Source organism: Ambystoma mexicanum, chromosome 4q, assembly GCF_040938575.1.
Source record: "Ambystoma mexicanum isolate Mex_15411 chromosome 4q, UKY_AmexF1_1, whole genome shotgun sequence".
Lineage (NCBI taxonomy): Eukaryota > Metazoa > Chordata > Amphibia > Caudata > Ambystomatidae > Ambystoma > Ambystoma mexicanum.
In genome coordinates, this window is record NC_090928.1 from 909,878,593 (window position 1) to 909,896,090 (window position 17,498).

The following is a 17,498-nucleotide window of genomic DNA, read 5'->3' on the forward strand; positions in this document are numbered from 1 at the left end:
CAGGAGGGGTCAGAAGAGGGTTTCTTAAGAAGAGGGTGCACAAGGGAGTGCTTAAGGGGGGATGGGAAAACTCCAGAGGCGAAGGAGTGGTTGCAAATGTCAGCCAGGGCAGGGGCCAGGGAGTCAATGTGGTCCTTGATAGTTTTGGAGGAACAGGGGTGAACCTGTTTAGACGAGACTTTCATAGATCGGACTTGGCTGGAAACCTTGTCAGCAGAAAAAAGGGGAAAGGCAGAGAAGGAGGGAGGAGGGGTGGCTGCAGAAGGGCCCGAGGAAGAGCCGGACAGGGAGGGAGGGAGGTGGTAGGAGGAGAGTGAGGATAGGATGTCCTGAGTTTTGGAGATGAAGTGAGAGGCCAGTGCAGTGCAGAGGGCCTGGGAAGGGACAGGAGAGGTAGAGACTGCAGCAGGGTTGGCAAGCTCCTTGCAGATTTTAAATAGTTCGGCCGAGTTGTTAGATGCCGCAGAGATGCGGGCTTGGATAAGGGCTCTCTTCTTGGTGAGAACGGAGAGACGGTATTGCCTTTGGAGCAGGCGGCAGGCCAGTTTGTCAGAGGATGAACATGAAGCACGCCATTTCCTCTCTGCCACCCTGCACTTGCGTTTTAGGGTGACAAGATCCGAGTCTTACCAGGAGTTACATTTGGCTTTGGGCTTCAGGCGGATTCTCATGACAGGGGCAAGGATATCAAGAGTATCAGATATAGCAGAGTGGAGCATGGAGAGGGCTGTGTCAGGGTGGGAGTCAGCCGAGGGGGGAGGTGGGGGTGAGAAGGTGGCTGCGAAAGCCTCAACTGACACGCGCTTCATGGGTCGGATGACCGAGAAGGTGGGTGGCAGTGGTGAGGGTGGCTTTGCCTGTGGGGTAGGGAGGGTGAGGTGGGAGGATAGGAGAAAGTGATCACTCCAGGAGAGAGGAGTGGAGAGAGGGACGGAGAGGGGAAGGTCAGAAGAGATCAGAGCATCAAGAGTGTGCCCTGCAGAATGAGTAGGCCCAGACGAGAGAATAGAGAGTGAGAGAGAGTCGCAGAGGTCACGAAAAAGTCCCGTGGGGGGACAGGAGGCATCCAAGTGGATGTTGAAGTCACCAAGAAAGAGGAGTTGAGTGGTAGAGGACAGGAGTGAGGAGGAGAGGTCAGCCCACTCAGAGAGGAAGGAGGAGATTTGACCAGGTGGCCGATAGACAGTAGCCAGGGTAAGGGAATGGCTAGGAGAGAGAGAGAGACGGCAGACAAGGCATTCAAAAGAGGAGTAGGTCTGCGTAGGAGTGACAGAGGCAGGAATCCACTCAGGGAAGATAAGGGCCACACCCCCACCAGCACGGTTGGGCCTGGGCACAGAGAGGATCTTGTAACCATCAGGTAGGAGTGTGTCAAGGCTGGTGACAGAGCTGGTCGTGAACCAGGTCTCAGTGAGACCTAGGACGTCAAGGTCCAGTTCCTCAAGAAGGTGACAGATATCAGAAGAATGCTTGATTGCAGAGCGAGAGTTAAGAGTGGCAATGTGGAGAAGGTTGCCATCCTTGAAGGACTTCCGGGGAGGGGTACAGATCAGAGGTACGCCCTGCGGAGGTGTAGAAGAGGGAGGTGAAGAAGTAGCACGAGAGGGGGCAGAGAGGGAGCGTAGAGGCAAGGAAGCCGGGGACAGATGAGGGGGGACAGCAGGAGAGGAAAGGAAGTTGATGAGGCGTGGGAAGCGTCTATCAAAGAGATGAAGGTTGGCCTGAGGGCTTTGGACCAAGACGGTCCCATTAGTGTAGACATTAATGATGGCCTTAGAGGAGTGGAAGGAGGCCAAGAGGATATCCCAGCGGGTGCCACCATTAATGGGAGAAGAGGAGAAAGGAGAGAGCACAGAGACCATATGAAGGGTCCATAGGTCAGGCGAAGGTACGAAAAAGAGGATGTCAGTGAGAGTTTCCTTGGAGCAGGCACTAGTGTAGGTGTCAGCGATAGGGAGGCCTGGGTTGGAGACCAGGATGTCCTTTTTAAACTTTTTCCTACCAGATTTAATGAGGAGAGCAGGATAGTCAATAGAGAAGCAGTTAGAGAAGATAGGCGAGATAGAGAGCACCATGGAGTAGGCGGGAGTGGGGAGGGGGAGACAGACGATACGAGAGCACAGAGAGCACACAGGCAGGAAGTAAGCGGCAAGGCCAAGTTTACCACATTTCAGAACGGTGAGTGCGCATTAGGTACAGAGGTCACCTAAGTGTGAGAATCCTGCAAGGGGAGAAAAACCCTAGTTACCGCAACTGTGGGACACAGTGAGGTGAAGACACCATGTGAATGAAGTGACCAGGAATAGAAGGGGTGGGCCGGGAGAAGGTGGAGATAGAAGTACAGATCGTAGCGTAGGCCTTTTAATAGTATTTTCCACACGGGCATAAGACATAGTTGCAGTATCTCAAAGTCTGAACATAATATGCATGTTATAATTCATCCTCACTGCCTTCCCATGCACCTTCATATTTTTTTTAAGAATTGCTGCATTACCACCAAGTAAATCATCTTTGGATGTTTGTGTACCTGGCCAAAAACCTGAAAGTGAGACGATCAAAGAACTACTCATTGTCAAGATCCCAAGAGGTTGACTGATCCCATCAACCTCAATTCCACGGATCTATGTCCGAAACCAGTTACAAAAGCGTTACCTTGTGGATTCCAGACTGAAAAGTCTGCATCCGCAAGGACAGCCTTTTGCAACTGCCCTCTCCCTGTCCCTTAAGGTGGTCCCCATCGTACCAACCGCCCCCCACCACCACACCCACTAGACTCTGTGTAGCCCACATCCCAGCCCTGGCCACCCTCAGGCCACCCCACTTGCCTGCTGCACTCTGGTGCACAAGCTGTGCACTCATCCAGCTACCATCCAGTTCACGCCCCCTAAAGGCCTACGTCAGGGTGGTGTTAGGCAGAATTGCTTGCAGTACCCTCTGGGACCACCACATACAAGTATAGTCTGTACTACACAGTTTGTGGTAGCGAGCTGAGCAGCCAGGCTTATCTCAAGAGGGAATGTTAGCAGTAAACGAGTTTACACGAGGTCTTACAATCACAGTGGTTCAAGTAGACACTTACGCTCAAGGTTTCTTGGTAAAACACGTATTCATTTATTACACATTTAGAAAACATTCACTAGAAGGAGGCAACTTAATATCATACACAAATACACTTCAGTACAAAACCAGTAAGTTTCTAAGTAAATTAGGCTCCCCTGATAGAGGAGCAAAATGACATTTCAGTCACTTTAAATAGGTGGACAGAGGCACAAGTTGATAGAATAGATCACAAATACTTTCTTAGGCAGTGCATATAGTTTAAGTTCGCTAGAGGACTCAATTCAGTTCAATAGGCCTAGGCCAAAGTCAATGGTCTAGTGTCTTGGATAGGAAAGAGCAGTTCTTGAAGTAAACGGTAAAGTCTTTGGCAAAGTTCTCAGAAGTAGTTTGTATGAAAAAGAATCATATGTTGGGTCATAAGCTGATTAGGCCTGCAAGTTGGGAAAGTTTCATGCCCTTTCACTGCGAGAGGTAAGTTCTCTCAATCGGGTTGGCAGAGTACCTTAATAAGAAAAAAAGATGCAGCTGAAGACGTTGGTTCCTGGCAGTTCCTGCAGATCTCACTGTTCGTGAGTCTCAGTCGTGGAGACAAGAGGGAGGACGTCGGGGGACTCCTGCACTGCGTGGGGACGGGTCAAACAAGCTGGCAAAATGGAAGATCTTCGGTTCGAGTAGCTGTAGTCAAGCATACAAGCTGATGTCCTTCCCCCTGGTTAATCCTAATCAGCTCCGAGAATGGTATCCAGGTGGCTTACGAGTTGATTGGTCCCACCTACTCAAGGGAAGAAGTCGTCCATGAAGGGGCTTCTCTGTTGAGATGAACTTGCCAATTCGGACCTGTAGCAGGGGTTCCCCGGGGAAAACAATGGTCCAGGAGTTGCAGCAGCCGTCCTCTTCCAGCTCGTCTTCGGTTCTTTTGTTCCAGTGGTCGACTCTGCCTTCCAAGCCAAGAGACTCGCCTTTTAAAATGCTTTCTCCCTTTCATTCAAGCCTAGCGGTCACTCACCCAGCAGGGTGTCTGTCCATGCCAGACAGTTATCCAACTAATCACGCCAGAGTGAATTTGGGTCTCCTAGGAGACTAAGCACAGGGAGTTTCCGGCACCTCCCTCACTTTCTGCCCACCCCAGACACTCAGACGCCAGAGTCTTCAGCCAAAGGCATAAAAACAAAGGGACCAAACCTAGTTTGGCAGGCAGAGACAAACACTAAAAGGACCTTTCCAAAAAGAAATGGCGAAAAAAGAAAAGCAGGACCTGTTTAAACAAAGGGGCTTAAAATGCCATCTTGAAAAACATGGCTCCCGTGATTTTTAGCTACCGGTGTTCGCGGTCGGGAAAAATCATGGTAGTTCCTTGTAAAACCACTGCCACCAGCCATTTCAATAGAAAAGGGTAGAATTTGGCTGCTACATGAGTTTTTAGACACAGGGGATACTAGGTAACACCTCCAGCACTCTATAGGAAGATAATGTGTGCTGGGTCTAGGAATTTAAAAAGACAAGTAAAGTCTATTTAACTTTACATTCTCTGCAAAACAGTAGTTGATCCCAGAGAGGGTATTTAAACCTTTGGGAAGTCTAAAAGACATCCCTGTGTCACTGCACTGAGGGTGCTGTTTGAAACAAATAAAAAAAGAGGATGCCTATGGAATGGTCTAAAACTCCACAAACAAAAGAAATAAACACAGAAAACAAACAGATTTTAAAAGTTCAGAGTCCCAAAGTCTAGCAAAAGAGGTGGAGGGCTCTAAGGTAGAGAGAAATGTGCATATTTACAGGAATTCTTCCTAACAACCGTACCCCCCAGACTAAGGGACAGGAGGATGGATCTCCTGTTGCAAGTCGGTTAAATGGCCTGCTGAGTTCACCAGCAACCTTTTGTAACACTTGCTATGACACTTTTTATCAGTGGTTTTCATTTGAAAGCTGTATGACCTACAAACCCTGTTTGGTACATCTCTTTTATTTAAGGTATAGTGGATCTGCTCTAACAGTCCCTCAGTAGTTTTAACAACCTCTGAACCTACAATAGGCTTTTTCAAGGGGTCCTTAGAATGGAATCCCTTCGACCTAGAGGGGCCTCCATGGTTCCTCACCACCTCTCTCACAAGAGCAGGTTGGGTCTCGGGTATCGTGGTTGGGGGGGCTGTGGTCAAGCAAGGTACATGCTTCCACTTCCTCTGAGATCTGGTTTTACCTGTTTTAGAAGTTTCCCTTCTAACACTAGGATTTACACTGGAGTCTTCAGTAGAAGACCCAATAGTTTTAAGGTGTTTAGCCTTAGACCTATTTTTCCTGGTTTTCCACCAGCTTTGAGAATTACCAGTTCTCATAGGCCTAGAGAGGGGTCCAATTTGTCTACCCACCTCTTCCTCCAAAGCAGGGGGGTGTCAAAGACTTTACAACTGTATGGGCAATGACAGAGCTTGGTTGGGGCTCCCATTCCCTACTATTCTAACCTCAGATTTGCCTTGGTTAGAGGTCAACTTACTAACACAAGGGCTTACAGTGGGGGTCTCTGTAGAGGCTCCCACAGGCTCAGAGTGGTCTCTTAAGGTTGCCTCTCTAGCCAATTTCGTGTGGTTCTGTTTCTTCTCACTGGGAGGCCTGGGGGTACTGGACACTACTACTAGAGCTTTTAAGTCATTCCCCAACAGGACTCTCCCAGGCGCCTCATTCTGAATACTGTCATATTGTTACACTGAATGAGAGCTGGTAGAATTGGAACCAATTGGACAGGACCTCCAGACAATCTAGTGGGACCTTTGGGTGCCTTAGCAACATCCTCAGGCTTGAAAAAGCTTTCATCCAAAACTGTTCTACTGGCCCAGTGTCTCTCATGGCAGGGGTGTCCTGGCCATTTACAAGAACACTGTCCATATAATACCCTTTGGAGTCTTCTGGAATGCAGTCATTCAAATCCATATTCTGTTTCTTACCCAGACCCATGGACTCTAAGGATACACTGGCTTGAAAACCCAAGGGTTCTTCAGCCAATAGGTGAAAGTGAACACTAGCCATTTGTACTTCTTCCTCTGGGGAGAACACTAAGGAGGCAGCGCTGACCTCTGCAGGTTTTTCCTAGCATCTGGGATCTCCTTTCAAGTGGTCTACAGACCAACCGACATAGCATTTACCAAATGCTCTCTGGAATGGGGGTTTCAGCTGACCTCCCTCTGGTTGGGCACCAGAGGATTCACTAGCCCTACCAGGTTTCCCAGTGGATCTACTCTTATGTGGTTCGGGGTCTCTTCTGGTTGGTTGGAATTAGAGCTATCTTTATTCTCACCTTGATGCTGCTTCCCCTCATTCTTTTTATAAGTGGCCCCAGAATCCTAATGAGTGGCCCTGTTGGCTATCCATTATTCAGCTGCTCTTGCAAAGGTTTTGGGATCAATCTCATTTGAGTCAGCCAAGTGCTGTCTCAGATCAGGAGAGCAGGCATCAAAAATAGATTCTAATAAAAATAGATTTCTCATTCCTTCAGAAGTGTTAACTTTGTAACGCTTTACCCAACCATCTACGTTCTTCAAACATTCACACACCCATGTAGCCCAAGGGGTACCATCATGCTTTTTGAGGGTCCTAAACCTCTTAAGGTACTGTGACAGAGTTTTCCCAAATCTAGCTATCAAAGCTAGCTTCACATTTTCACACTCCAATCTTTCAAGTTCCCCCACCTCCATTACAACATCAGTTGCAACCTGGGGGAGCCTAGACAAAAGCCAAGGAATCAACTGATTCCATGTGAAACCCTGAATCCCATAGTTATACTCAAAAGCAGCCAACCAATCTAAAATATCAAGTCTCACCTCATACATACTCACAGCTTCTTTAGGCATGTGAGGTCTCTTAAAACTGGAAGACCTAGAAGACTCTGGGATAGAACCATTTTCAAGAGACAATTTCTTCATTTCAAGAGCATGATGTATTTCCATTTCTCTGAGTTTGATTTCTTGATGTTTACTTTCAGTTTGCATTTGGAGCCTATTGAACTCTAACTCAAGTCTCATTTTTTCAAGAGAGACACATCCTGGACTCAGTACTGGACCCGGTAGGGTCCCTGTGACTATAGATTGAGGGCCTAAAGCAGGTAGAGGTGCAGTGGGGCTCACATCCTGAGACTCCTCTGACTCTTCTAGCTCATCAATAACATTAAAGTTAGACTCTGAATCATTATCATCCTCATCAACACTATCCACATTTGCTGAGGGGCTAGGGGTTATAGCTCTAGCTCCCAGTCTTTGATGATTCAACAATTTCTCAATCAATTCATTTTTCTTGCCTTTAACAGAGAGAGACCTGACTTTACATATATCCTTCAGTTGATCTACTGTTAGAATGTTCAGGGCTTCCTGTTTGAAGTTATCCATATTTGGCATTATAAAACAATTGCTTTTCTAGTGGTGCTTAGCCTTGTGAAGATTATTTGAACAAAAGTAAAAGCAGCACTCTCAATGTAACAACTATACTTTATCCTCACCACTTGCCACCAGTGTGGGGCAGAATTGCATGCAGTACCCTCTGGTACCACCACATACAATTAGGACTACAGGTGTAAGCAAAACCAATCTTTGGCATAAGCTTGTACTACACAGTTTGTGGTAGCGAGCTGAGCAGCAAGGCTTATCAGAAGAGGGAATGTGAGCAGTAAAAGAGGTTACAGAGAGGTCTTACAATCACAGTGGTTTCAAGTAGACACCAGCTGGTGTCCTTCCCCCTGGTAAATCCTAACCAGCTACGAGAATGGTATCCAGGTGGCTTACGAGTTGATTGGTCCCACCTACTCAAAGGAAGAAGTCGTCCTTGAAGGGGATTCTCTGTCGAGGTGAACTTGCCAATTCAGACCTGCAACAGGGCTTCCCCGGGCAAACCAATGGTCCAGGAGTTGCAGCAGCTATCCTCTTCCAGCTCGTCTTCAGTTCTTTTGTTCCAGTGGTCGACTCTGCCTTCCAAGCCAAGAAACAGTTTTCTACCTTTCATTCCCGCCTAGCTGTCACACACCCAGCAGGGTGGCTGTCCTTGCCGGATAGTCAGCCAGCCAATCACACCAGAGTTCTTTTGGGTCTCCTAGGAGACTAAGCACAGGGAGTTTCAGGCACCTCCCTCACTTTCTGCCCACCCCAGACACTCAGACGCCAGAGGCGGTCTTCAGTCCTGAAGCCCTCCAAAGGCATAGAAACAAAGGGACCAAACCTAGTTTGGCGCGCAGAGACAAAAACTAGAAGGACCTTTCTCAAAAGAAATGGTGAACAAAGAAGACCGGAACCTGTTTAAACAAAGGGGCTTAAGGCGCCATCTTGAAAAACATGGCTCCCGCGATTTGTAGCTACCAGTGTTCACGGTCGGGAAAAATCATGGTAGTTCGTTGCAAGACCACTGCTACGAGCCATTTCGATAGAAAAGGGTAGCATTTGACTGCTACGTGAGTTTCTAGACAGAGGGGATACTAGGTAACCCCTCCAGCCCTCTATAGGAAGATAGCGTGTGCTGAGTCTAGGAATTTAAAAAGACTAGTAAAGTCAATTTAACTTTACATTCTCTGGGAAACAGTAGTTGATCCCAGAGAAGGTATTTAAACATAAAAAAAGATGTCTATGGAGTGGTCTAAAACTCCACAACCCAAAGAAATAAACACAGAAAACAGATTTAAAAAGTTCAGAGTCCCAAAGATTAGCAAAAGAGCTGGAGGACTTTAAGGTAGATAGGAATTAGCACATTTGTGAGAATTCTTCCTAACACGCGGCAGCCCTTTGTAAGCAGCCTCTCATTGTAGGCCTTTCAGGGGCGGTGCCTACAGACCACAAGTGCATTCAACACTTTCCGAACAGATCTTGTTAGCTTCAGATCTCCGTTCCTCCTTGGCCATTTTTCATCAAGCCTTTAAGGCACATTTCTTTAGACTTGCTGATCCAGTACGCTTGTAATGTATCCCAAGAATCTATATTTTTGTATTTCATACATTTTGCATGGCTATAACTACTATACGGCTATATCCAGGCAGGTAGTGGGTCGTTACCTGATGGTTTGTTATTGACTTGGGGGGCTTTAGTTTTAATGTTTTAAATAAACGAATAGATAAATAAATTAAGTACAGATCTGAGCCTAGTAACCCAAACCAGTAGAGGATCAAGTAAAGTTATGAACGTATGGCTGTGTAAATATTTGGGGGGGGGGTGCTCCAGCTGTGTCCTGCCTTTCAAGTGCATGGCCTATTATTCACACATAAGCACACTGAGGCTTTAAAGGCTTGCCAGCAAAAACTCAGCTTATATTTAAGTCGTCACTCTCCCCAACCCACATTGAAATGCAAATGCAGTCAATACCGGGCCAAAACCAGGAGCCATCTTTAAAGTGGATGCCACAGACTTCCAAGCACAATCGAGCCACTCCAGGCGAGGGGGTGGCGATGTAGGAATGAGGAAGGGGAGTAGATTAGACTCTAGATATGCAGGTTGGTGGAGATACACAAAATAAAATGAAAATAAAAAGTGTCATCTTGGGGTCATATGTTTGATAGGTGGAAAGATTTGGGTACATGTACAAGTCTTATATTTCTGCCCCAGCATTATTGCACACCAATATGTAGAAGTGGGCTGGACTAATGAGGTGAAATAGAAAATACATCATGATGGAGAAGGGGAGGAGGCCTTCAGATGAATTTCTCATCTGAATACAGGGGTGTTCATTAATATTCGTCAACAGATTATCGAATGTCAAATGGGCTTTATTTCGGAAAAAAAACATCGTGTTCACTAAAAGCAATACATGTCCAAAGGAGATTGAATACATTAACGAAAGTTAGAATCCAAACTTCCAGCAAAATGAAAATATACTGGAATAAAAGAATTAACATTTCAGCAACTGCACATTATTACGAACATCGAAACATCACAGCAAGGCCAGACTGCCTAAAGTGCATCATGCAAAATAGAGGAGAAAAGCGCAAAACTGAGACAACATGACAAAATACATGATATCTTTAATATTGTCTTGTCCACATGCATACTGAAAAAATGCATTAAAGCAAATATAGACACAAGCTTTCTTCAACGTTACAAAATATTGAAATAAACGTCATTTTATCAGCGAGTTCAACAAACAATTTAACATCAATCCTTGCCCATATGTTGGACGCTTGCACTAAATATCTTTCAATAACTCAGCACACTAAGGGAGTTCTGCACAATCAAAGCAGGGCCCCACTGCCTAAAGTGCATCATGTGAAGGAAAGGGAGGAGAGTCCTGCTACGAAGCTTCTTGTACGTAGGACAAAACAACATACAATGCATAATATCTACAATAACACATTGCACGCATCCACAGTTATCACCCCCGGATGGCAAGCTTTTCCTAGTGAGAACATTTAATGGGGGAAAGCTGAATCCTAATTTGGTAATTAACAGATTACTGACCCAGGTTTAGTTTGAATCCACAAAATGGGGACATTAATAGGTAGATATGTGCGAACCATAAGGAACATTAATGCACAATCTTCTTTTAATGAGTTTTGGAGATTAAAATAGCATTCTCTTAGCATTCAATATTAATCAACTCTTTCTTTATATATATCAACCATTCAATTTTTAGTACAATATCACTGTGAAGTAGGTCAGAAAGCAGCCCTTGGGTAACAACAGCATAAGGATTGGTTCATATGGAACACCACAACATTAATGGTTTGCTTTTGATATAATCGATCAAGTGGTGTACTCTCAATTCAGCATACAGAGAATAACATGGGGTGCACTGGGCACGCTTAGTGCCCTTCACAGGAAAGCATTTTCTGCATGCACCAGGGGCTGTAGATTAGTATAACCCCGACACCTGCAGCATAACTAACCTCTCTTCAGATATAGCTCTATATGCCTTTAATACGGCTTTGATTGGCCTACTCCCCATGTTGCAAGTGAAATCAAGCAACTCACTATTAGATTGGCACATCCATAGTGCTTGATCTTGCACATGTTTTGCCCACTCGGGAGAACACAAGAAGGTTATTCCTAGATAGTGGTAACTGGGTACACAATCCCTTTAGCTATGGTTGCAAGTAATACCAAATTCTGGGGCCTTTCTGAGCGCAGAGCGATCACCTTTGAATTTGTGATGTTGACCGAAAGATCGCTAGCATTCATAAACACACACAAATGATTGGCTAATGATGGCGATGCTTAAGGGGTACGAGCGAGAATAACTGCATCATCTGCCTAGAGTACGACAGGATAGCGGTGGCCTAATAAATTGGGACTTCTTGAACACTGCTCAACTCACAAGATCATTAATATATCAATTAAAGAGGAGGTGACCAGGACACACCCCTGGCACACCCCCACACCCCCTGGGACCTAAAGGGCAGATAGTTTGCCCACACTACCAAACCTAACAGATATCATTAGGTCCGAAAGCAATACTTTGTGCAGGCTGACGATATTCTGTAATAGTCTTTCCCATGATGCGTCCCTGTTTACACAGTCGAAAGCACTGGACAGTACTATAAAAAACAGGTAAAACAGTGTTGTCTCCGGCAATGTACTTGCTGACTATCAATCTCATAAGTAAAAATTAAGAGCCTGTTCGTCATGGCTATGTATTACCACTATCTTGGTACAGACAAGAGGACATGTGTTGAATGTATCTTTGACACATATGACATGTTATTCAGTTCTGCATTTAAAATATAGCAGAGCCCTCAAATGTAGGCACTTGCCCTAGGGCTTGATAGACTATTTATCATACATATCCCCCTCTTGCATTGCAACCCATAGAATACAGCTGAGTCCCACGAACAATGTGGTCCAGCTGTCACAGTCACTGACATAGCAGTCATCTCTGCACTGGAACACAATGATCTGTATAATTTGATAATGTTTTAAACTAGTCATCTCTCATATTAATTGAACAGTCAGCTAATTCTAATAACTATTTGCATGAAATGCAATACTCTTTATTTTCTTGTTTGCACAGACTACAGTCTTCCAAAGGGCCTTGCACACCACAGAGCTTTAAAGCCATCACAATGGCAGTAGTTGCTATACAAATATAAAATAACATAACATAACAAAACAAAACCAATAATTTATTTGGGCAAGTGACTTTCGAAACCATAATTTGATCAAATCAAATACTGCATTCCCAATGCTATTTGCATGGCATTGTTTGATGCTGAATTTGCAATGAATTGACCGTGGATGCTAGCCTGTTTGGTGAATAGTCACCATACTAGCACAATACAAGTCAGGTTCAACGTCCCATCTCATTGCTAACATAAGTCTAAGTGAGAGCCTAGCAGTTGTGTTAGCCTATGAACAATGCAACATAATCCTCAATGGAAAGACATTGTTGCAGACCATCAAGCTCTCACAAGAATCTAAGAAAATCCCAATGCGATAATGCCTCCCAAAATAGATAGGGTCAGTCTGTAGGAGTATACATTCTACATCATGCACACGCCAGACAAATAAAAGACTCTGACTCACTACTTTTGAAGCCATTCCTTGCAAACATGTGCTTCCAGGACATTAGTCAGAGGGGAGGAGGAACATGGGTGTAACATTTCATTTAAGAGAAAAGAAAAATCAAAGTCCTTCTGGCAAAGTAAATTACCATAAAGTAATGCCATTTGTTAAAATCATGTAGAACCATAGAAACACCATAGATATGTTTTCCTATATGCCAGCGCCTTGCACTTCACATATTCCTGGCACCACTGCAAATGACACTACTTTTTGCAGCCATATCTATCTATATATATAAAAGTCAAAATCTGTTGTTGCGTTTGTGGCGGGATGTGTGGGTTTGTGGATTGGCAAAGTGTTGTTCCTCATACAATTCCACAACTTTTCAACAATCTGCACCACATTTGGCATACTTATCTGTTAAGACCCTCTGGACAGTACTCGCTACATGACATTTGGACACCCCACGCCTTTCCCAGGATTTCACCAAAAGTTAAATTTGTTAGTGGGTTTGTAGCTTGGCAAAGCGTTGTTCCATATACAATTCCACACTGTTTCACCAATCTGCACCACATTTTGCATAGTTACCTGTTAGGGCCTTTCATACAGTGCTGGCTACCTGATATTTGGACACCCTTCCCCTTTCCCCGGAATTACAGCAAACGTTAAAATTTGTTTGAGGGTTTGTGGCCTGCCGACAAAGCCCTACACCATGTTCACCGGGCAGGGAAACAAAAAATGGATGGGAGGCGAATGGGCCCTGAGAGGCGAAGGTGAAGGCAGGTAGCATTCCAGAAGTTTCAAAATGTTTGCCGCATCAGTTGAAATTACTTTTCTAGAGATTATTTGCGAGATGGTGCCTGCCGACAAAGCAGTAAACCATGTTCGCCGGGTAGGAAAACAAAAACGTTTGTTTCTAAACAAGCTTTACAATGTCATAAATTGTTCACCAGGAAGGGAAACACACATTTTTTACTGCATCAGGTGAAATAACTTTTCCAATGGATTTTTGCGAGTTAGTGCTTGCTGACGAATCCGTAAACCATGTTCACTGTGAAGGGAAACAGAAAATGTTGCTTCTCAACCGGTCCTGACATAGGGAACACAAATTGAGGTCAAGGATGCAAAGTTCCCAAGATATTTGGACCACAATGCACCGCAGCGAACTGCACCATGCCAGTTTGAGGCAGAACAAGCAGGATCATTCATTTTCAAAAATTAATGAGAGTGTTATCATGTCTGTTTACAGAACCCGTTTGCGAACAGGCACTTCTGCTTGTTAAAATATAAAAATATTAAAGTAGAGCATCAGTGAATAGGCTTAAACACAGCACTTTTGGCGTCTCCTTCCCCATATGAGTACTCTAAGTTTTAGTCCACCTATGCTTTGACTATTACATGTGCAATGGGCATGCATGTGCAGCCATGTTGGCCCCAGTTGAATGACAGTGTGACTCCTACTAGTGAAACAATAGACTCTGCATTGCACAGTTTTCTAGTCGGATCTCAGGGGAATCTTTCGGCCAATATGTGTCGATGAAATAGTTGTTTCTGGCAATAAAACAGAGTGATATGTTCAAATGTATTTATCAAGTACAGTAAGTTAGTCAGTGGAAATATGCATTGCAAAGTTGTGTTCCTCGCGGCCCTGGAGCATCAAAGAAGGGCACAACGTATCAATGCAACTGATTAGGGTAGGTTTAGGCTAATTGCACGTATTGTAACTTTAAAAAAAAGATGAATTGCTGGTAGGACGAGGAACATGAATCAGTAGAGGATTGGACAATAACACAAATGTGATATGATTCCATAAGAAAGACATTTTTGCAATGCTCTAAAAGGGATTGATATGCCACGTTAAGTTACTGTATATTGGGGATCCTCTTCTGTACTTTGTTTCTAATACAGAATAAGGTCAAAAGCCTTATGCTCATACTCTAATGTTGCACTCACAGGAAAGTGGTGAAACACATTCATGAATCCTGAGGAGGATCTTCAGGTTTGTATTAAGCCTACATATAGCATTATGCATCTCTCCCAGTCGCCTAACTTGCTTCTTCACTCTACATCCATGCAATGAATCTGTGTATTCCCCCCTCCCTGCCGTGAATAGGTGGATTCACCCACACTACTAGATCAGTCTGTCTCCAACTGAGCAGCCCTTTCTTTTAAAAGCAGTCCAAATGATTGCAACCGGAGAGGACCTTCTCTTGCAAATTTGGACAGATACATTGCAATGATATGCCAGATTGACGGTTGGACGTAGGCAAATATATATGTCTATACCATTTTAGTTGCATTGGTAAAAAGAACAGGCCATGATAATAAATGCTAAAGAATCCGTGTAAGAAGACCATGGGTGGCAGACATGTAAGGTGACTACGAGCAGAGACTAAGAGACTGGATCAGTTAATTCTTAAGAATGCAGGGACCTCATGGATGATGTAATCAACAACGGGAATCCATGCACACATACCACAATGCCTCTTATGGAAACAGTTCAGGTATTACTTCGATTTGTTTTATTTTTTTAATCTGTAGAAGAGAAGGTGTCTGATGCTTCCTACACAGAAAGGTTGGAATCATCCTTTTGTTTTTGCACTCCTCTGTAGGACATTTGATCTAAGCATGTACCCAGTAGCTCCAGGATACAATCAAATCATTAACAGACTTACCTACCCTTTCAAGATGACACGTTCATGTCATATGTAGTTGCACAAGGCATATTAACCTTCCCCCTGCATTCCTCACTGAAATATGTAAAGATGGACCTGGGACTTCGGGTAGGTGACACACAGAGCAGGAATATCAGGATACACAGTGAATATAAAAGGAAACTTATTTATTATGTTACATAGGTAAGATAAGGAGTTAGGAAGGACATTATAGGTAATACATCTATTCAGTTTCATCTCCTAACCGGTAGTCCTGTCCAATGGACTTCACTGGAATCTGGGGCTTCCCAAATTCTGCATTCCAATGCACCTTCTGATATATGAAATCCGCAGTCAGGATGCTACACACCTCCCTTCTTTGTAAAACAAAAAAACAGACATAACCCATCCTAAAAACAACTCACACAATCAAGATTTTACACTCACCTTAGTCCTTACATTAATATAGCCACATTAAGTAAGACCAAAGGTGTTATGCACCAGCAGGTGTGTGCCAGCAGAGTGTTTATTTGTAATATTAAACCAACTTGTAGTTAGCATTTCTACCACAGCTCTCATGGGTATGCATGTGGTAGCCATTCAAGGAGGGTGGCTATATACTTTGAAGAGAAAGGTTTAGTAAATGCACACACAGCCAAGATTGTAGTGTGGAAGTACACAGGGATTGGTGCAGAGGTAAAATAGGCTATTTTAAATTATTCATATGAATTTATGGATATAAATTGTCATTCTAGAGCACTTTTGCATCTTCAAAAACTGAACAACATCAACTGGATGTAAGTAGTGGATGCAGGAGACATGCTGAACCTTAGAAAAGGCTTGCAAAGAGACATGGTGTAAAAGGTTAATGAAGACTAAAAATGTGGCAGGCTTATACCAACCTTGTTTTACTTTGCTTTGCTGCATATTAGAACCAGTTTTATTGATTTATTTCAGTATTAGAGTTTAGTTAAACTCCACTTAAGAGAGACTTAGGGTTGGAGGTGCGAGGGCTGGAGGTAAGATAGGGGAAATGATGACAGACTGAAACATAGGTAGGAAGGAGGGTGCCATTCAAAACTAGACAGAAAGCAGGTGGGTCCAGCTTCCCGGTAGTAGCAGCCAAACTGTGGAACAACCTGCCACCTTAACTAACAAAATTATCCATCCCTCTTGTCATTCAGAAAATGTCTGAAAACCAGACTTTTCAGCATAGACTCCCAACAATGAGATACTAGGTCCAGATTAGACAGCCTATCCCCAACCAACTGCCCAATCTCACAAAGATGATGTGTAGGTTCACTTATCTACTTATCAATGCCTGCAAACTCCCAGTACCATTTGCCATGCATAATAATTTTGCATATGACAACTAGTTACAATATATATCTTATGTCTGCTTCGTATATCTGTATATCTGTACTCTATAAACTACATGGTGTAGTGCTTCTATACTCTGTAAATTATATGTTGTAGTGCTACTGTACCAGCTCTAGTACTCTCCTGTGACCATGTTCTTAAATGCTAGTGCCTAGATGCCTCTGGGTTATGGGTGCTCTAAAAATGTAAACATAAATAAAAATAAATAAATAGACAGATTACTGTATTCCAGATGCTAAATTGCATTACTAGGATCAATTATTAGGGTGTAATTCGAGCACTGGGGGCAGGTGTGGGGGTGGGGAGTAGGGTGGTTAAGACATTGGCTCCTTCCAATTCTTCTGTGAACAGCAGCTTTTCTGAAAACTTCCTGAACTTCAGATGGCTGCCCAGTTGTTTCATACAGTTTTATGAATCACAGCAATCAATCAAAAACCTCAACTTGGCCTAAAATTTTAATTTGAAGAAATACTAGATGAACAACTTTTGTTCTGAAAAAGAGGAGTCAACCAGGCTGCGCTACCTCTCCTGGAAACATATAGCACTTATTGGATGGATGACCATCTGATACCACTCCAGAACATGGGTGAATGGTTGAGAGCGCAAGGCTTGGTATTCACATCAACAGATCTGCATCAGTGAAGATCAGATCTAGAAGGTTCATATATGGGATGCCCTGGGATGGGGGTTCTTTGCTGCCCCCCCTCATGTCCAATGCATGCATGTGAGCAGTCACCAATAGACAGCCATCATCTGCTCTCGCAAATATATGCAGATGGTACCAAAATATACATTGCATTGATATATCATATAAGGGATCATGACAGGAACTGAGGCCATGAAATACATATTTATCTGATTTAAAACCTCCTGTGCATGAGCAGAGTGATAACTAGTGTTTCTAATCAATTACACATACAATAATACCCTACCATCTACACCCGGTGTA